Raw genomic sequence first — 5,282 nt, forward strand, 5'->3', positions numbered from 1 at the left:
GTGGCAGAATTTCACAGAACTGGACACCAAAAGAAAAATAAGTGTACGTAAAACCAGTGAAATCCACACTAGGTCATGTTTGAGTTAATAGTATTGTACTATTGTCGATTTTCTGGCTTTGGCCATTTTCATTATGGCTATGTAGGATATTATCGTTGGGGGAAGTGAACACAGGAACCCTTGTTACTACTTCCACAAGTCCTCGTGAACTATTAACTGTTCCATTTTTAAAAAAATTTTTTAATGTTTATTCATTTTTGAGAGATAGAGAGAGACAGAGTGTGAGTGGGGGAGGGGCAGAGACAGAGAGAGACTTAGAATCTGAAGCAGGCTCCAGTCTTCAAGCTGTCAGCACAGAGCCGGATGTGGGACTCGAACCTACGAACCGTGAAATCATGACCTGAGCCAAAGTCAGACACTTAACCAACTGAGCCACACAGGTGCCCCCCATTAACTGTTTAACATAAAACAGTATTCTTCCTTTTTTCAGGTGGCCGGGAAGATGGTGGACATTCTCACTGAGCGGGCCAACCAAAGGCAGCCAACCACCTTTCACAATAAGAAGAGGGTCCTGCTTGGAGAAACTGGCAAGGAGAAGCTGCAAAATACTACAGAAACACAGGTCTGGGCTTCCAGATGCCCAAGGAAGCCACTGAGGGCACTTACGTTGGCAAGAAATACCCCTTTTCTGGTCATGTCTCCATCCAACAGTGGATTCTCGTCTGGGGTGGTGACAATGATACAGACACAGAGGACCATTGTCATCCACCAAGACGGCCTCACTACATCCAAAAGTGCAACCGCTTCAAGAAAAGCCACAAGAACGTGTCTGCGCACGGTCCCCCTGCTTCAGGGATGTCCAGGTTGGCGACGTGGTCACAGCGGGCTAGTGGCAGCCCTTGAGTAAGACTGAGTGCGTTGACGTACTCAAAGTCACACAGGCTGCTGGCCCCAAGAAGCCACTCCGGAAGTTCTGAGACGAGATGTCTGCTCACAGCCCCAGAGAAAATAAAGTCATTTGTCCCCTAAAAAAAGAAAATGAAGTAAAATAAAATAAAACACTATTAAAAACAAAAATTTAAAAAAAATTTTAAATCTATGTCTTGATGGCCCTAGAGGTGGTGGAGGATTATTCAAATGAACCATAAGATGTGGTTCATCGTCCCACTGAACCATCCACAAAGCCACCATTAGTGATCAGGAGCTCAAGCGCCAGCGGGTCCTGGAAGTCTCACCAACAAGAACTAGTCATTGCTACCCCCATCGTAAACCATAAGAATAAAATAGAATCCAACATCTCTCTTAAGATAACGTCAATAGCAGAATTGCCCAGGGGTTAAGAGTATGGCGTCAGGATCCAGGAAAATCTGGGTTGATGCAGGCGAATCGACCAAACTGTGTGGCCTCAGGCAAGTTTATGTTCCTTGCTTCTCTGAAGGACTTAATATTAATATAAAAATGAGGTTATTCAGGATCCTTTCAGATTTGAGCAACAGAAATCCCACACAAGCAGCTTGAGAGACAGGGAATGTAGCAGCTCACAGAACTATAACGTTCAAGGAGTCTCTAGCTGCAGGAATGGTTGGATCTAGGTGCTCAGAGGGTGCTCTCAGGACTGTCTTATTGCTACTCTGAGTTCCTTGTGTTTGTTTCATTGTTAGGCAAGACCTTACCTCATGGTAACAAAAGTAGTGCCAATGGCTCCAAGCCTCTCTCCTCTTAGCTCAGCAATCGTCATTGAAAAGAACATCCCTTTCTCAATAGTTATATCTAAAGTCCTGCAATTAAGCCTTATCCCTGGTGTATATCACATTCTCACCCCCGTCAATCACTGACACCAGAGGCATGGAATACACTGAATGGTCAGACCCGAACCGTAGCCAGATTCCTTCTCTTCCAAGCAAGCCGAGAACACGGGGATACAGAACATGTCAGAAGCACACAGTGACTTATTTTTTTTTTCTGGAAGAAAATCAATGTATCTTTAGCAGATAGAAGGAGGAATGGAAGCCAGGCTGGTAAAACCAACAGATGTCCAGCAGAGAGGAAAATAGCATCATTATAAGGATAAAATATTACATGAGACAGCTCATGCAAACCACGTGGAAGGTGGCAGGTGTTTATGAGGAGATTAACAAAGAGGTTTTCTTTGTGCCACTGGTCACCGTTGCTGATGAGAAGAATCAGGTACGTTGGAGAATCCAGCCGGCTTCGCCATGTACACAGGTTATAGCTGCATTTCAGGCTGGTCCCTCAGCAGCGCCCGGCTGCTTTTTCTTCCTGAGCACTCCGCAACCCCAAGCCTCCTTCCATTCGGTCCCCATTTGAGGTTTTGTCTTCCCTACCAGACTGACTGCCTTCAGAGAGTCTGATTCCTTCTTCGCTCTAAAAATCAGACCCAGTCAGCATGACTGGCGCCGTGCAATTGTTGCCCCAACCCGGGACGGATGGCAGATGGCCTTGCTCCATTTGGCAGGTGAGCAAACTGAGTTTCAGAGGGAGCCACGCATAGTTTGCAAGTGGCACAGCCGGGTGGATCTCAAACCCAAAGGCTCCAAATGCCTTTTGCTTCCGAAGAAAGCCCCCAGTGAAACTCACCTGGCAAAGCTGACCTAAGCCTGGAGCTTCCCTGCACCTGCTCCCCAGAATTCCTCATTCCTGTCCTAATGGGGCTCCTGATTCTCTCTTTTTATGAGGCTGATCTGCTGGAGGCCTGGGCTTTAATATCGCTGTGAGCCAAGCTGAGGTGAAGCAGTTAGCAGCTCCACTCACACCGGCCCAGGAATAGCATTTGATCCTGGGCACCACGCTAGGGCAGGGGGACCCATTTCACTGGGGCTGGGGAACACTTGTGCGTGCCTAAGACATTATTAAAGTAAAGTATGTCTGTTCTGCCCGGCCAGCCGGTGGAATGCAAATCAGGAAACGTCTTTTTGGTGGCCGGATTCGGGGTTGGGGCCGAGGAAGTCCCCACATCTCCCAAGCTAAGCGCACATGTTCTCTTTCCACTCAATTTCTCTCCTTTCAACTCATACGCACAGGTGCACACAGGCACGCACATCCACATACGTGCATGCCCGTGGGCTATTTTCTTCCTCTTAATTAAAGTGATATAAAAAAAAAAGCTCCTTTTGTTTATCTTCATCTTTTCCATCTTTTTCCTGGGAAGGTTGGTTGCTGGCGGCTTATTCTGTGTGCATGCGCACACGTGTGTGCGTGGGTGTGTGTGTGTGTGTGCGTTTCCTGGTCATTATTTTTCCCAGCTGCATCTCCACAATGAGTGCAAATTCAACCACGTTTGGAAAATAAATAGTGCCAGCATCACATTTGTTAAAAGCGGAGCCCGTGGTCGAGATCAGCCTGGCTGTTGGGTACCTTGCTTGGTTCTTGGGAGACACAGAATAATTCACCCAGCCAGGTTCTCGGGCTAAGCTAGGAGCAGAGCGAGCGTTCCATGGCCCCCACAACGCACAGATTTCCTGGGTGTCTTTGTTTCCCGGTGCGATTAAGGTTGGACACCCAGAAGGGGTGACGTGTTTAGCTCCAACCACCGTGCTTGGTGACTTCTGATTGTTTTAAGAAAATTTCAAGAGCTGGGATGTACTGAGGGCCTACTATATGCCAACGACTGTGTGATCCCTGTCTACACTGGATCCCCTTTTCCAGGTAGATTCACCCACTACCACATATAAAATCAGCTATCCAAGGAGCTCTTGGTAATAACAGGAATAATAATAGCTAACATTTATTTGCATGCTCTCTTCTAGGCAGTATGCAAATCATTACAGAGTATTAATATTTTGGAGATTAATATTGCATAGTATTAATGTTTTTGTCTTAATGAGAAGTATTTTGAACACAGAGACAAGAACACAGAAAATATAACAAACACTGGCTTTTAATAATCTTAACTTAATGCTGTACTTCCTCCCGATCACCTCCTTCTGGAATAAGACATTACCGATAGAGCTGAGTCCCCTGCATGCACCCAGATTCCAGTTTTGTCCCCAAACCTCCCCCCAGGAGCCTAAATTTGGAGTTTATTATGCCAATAGATGTTTTTGAATGTTTATTACATGATTATGCATCCATAAACGTTACATCTTGTTGTTCATGCAGATTTTTAAGTTTCTCCTAATGGTATCTAGCTGAACACATTCTGTATCTTGCTGTTTTCTTCCCACTGTGCATAGATGATCAATTTAATCCTCACGACAGGCTCAGGGGGATGGCGCCATTTTACAGATGAGAAGATTGAGGCACAGAGGGGATAAAACACTTGTACTCACATGTCCTAAAGCTAAGCAGGTGTCTAAACAGTGACTGAGCAGCTCTCCTATTGAGTACAAACCCAAAAGAAACGAGCATTTGGGGGGATACTAAAGACACGCAGAAGAATTTTCATGAGATCTTTATGCATATGAGCTAAAAATTAGAAACATCCCATAAGTCCATCAACAGGAGAATGGATAAACACACTGCAGTGAAGTCACGTGACGCACCATTACACGGCAGTGAGAAGGGACGGGCTACCAGCTCCCAACAGCACAGACGCGCCTCCTAGATGCAACACTGAATGAAAGAAACCAGACAGGGGTGCCCGGGTGGCTCAGTCGGGTAAGCGGCCAACTGTTGACCTCGGCTCAGGTCATGATCTCCTGGTTCATGTGTTCGGTCCCCGCATTGGGCTCTGTGCTGACAGTGCAGAACATGCTTGGGATTCTCTCTCTCCCTCTCTCTCTGCCCTCCCCTGCTCATGCTCGCTCTCTCTCTCTCTGTCTCTCTCAAAATAAATAGATAGGGGTGCCCGGTGGCTCAGTTGGTTAAGCATCTGACTCTTAGTTTCCGTTCAGGTCATGATCTCACAGTTCACGAGTTCAAGCCCTGCACTGGGTTCTGCACTGAAAGCCCGGAGCCTGCTTGGGATTTCTCTCTCCCTCTGTCTATGTCCTCCCTGGCTTGCTCTCGTTCTCTCTCTGTCTTTCAAAAATAAATAAATAAATAATAATTTAAAAATAAACATACATGTGAAGAGACTCACAGAAAGGGAGCCTATTGTGTGTCCCCATCTATACAGAAGTTCAAAAACAGATGATAGTAGGGGTCAGAGCAGTGATTACCTCTGGGGCAGAAGGCAGGATTGACTGGGAGGGCCATGGTGGGTGCTTCTGGGCTGTTGGAAGCGTTCCATACCCTGATCTGCTGGCGGTCACACGAGGGTATGCCTTTGTAAAACATCTTGCTTTGCGTGTAGATTTATGCATAGTATCACGTGTGCTCCA

At 46.4% G+C, this 5,282-nt stretch overlaps 1 pseudogene; it reads left to right on the forward strand.

Moving 5' to 3' along the window:
• The first annotated feature begins 502 nt into the window (after positions 1-502).
• Positions 503-977, forward strand: LOC125149529 (40S ribosomal protein S11-like; annotated as a pseudogene).
• The last annotated feature ends 4,305 nt before the right edge of the window (positions 978-5,282 follow it).

This window comes from Prionailurus viverrinus, chromosome D3 (genome assembly GCF_022837055.1).
Source record: "Prionailurus viverrinus isolate Anna chromosome D3, UM_Priviv_1.0, whole genome shotgun sequence".
NCBI classification, from domain to species: domain Eukaryota; kingdom Metazoa; phylum Chordata; class Mammalia; order Carnivora; family Felidae; genus Prionailurus; species Prionailurus viverrinus.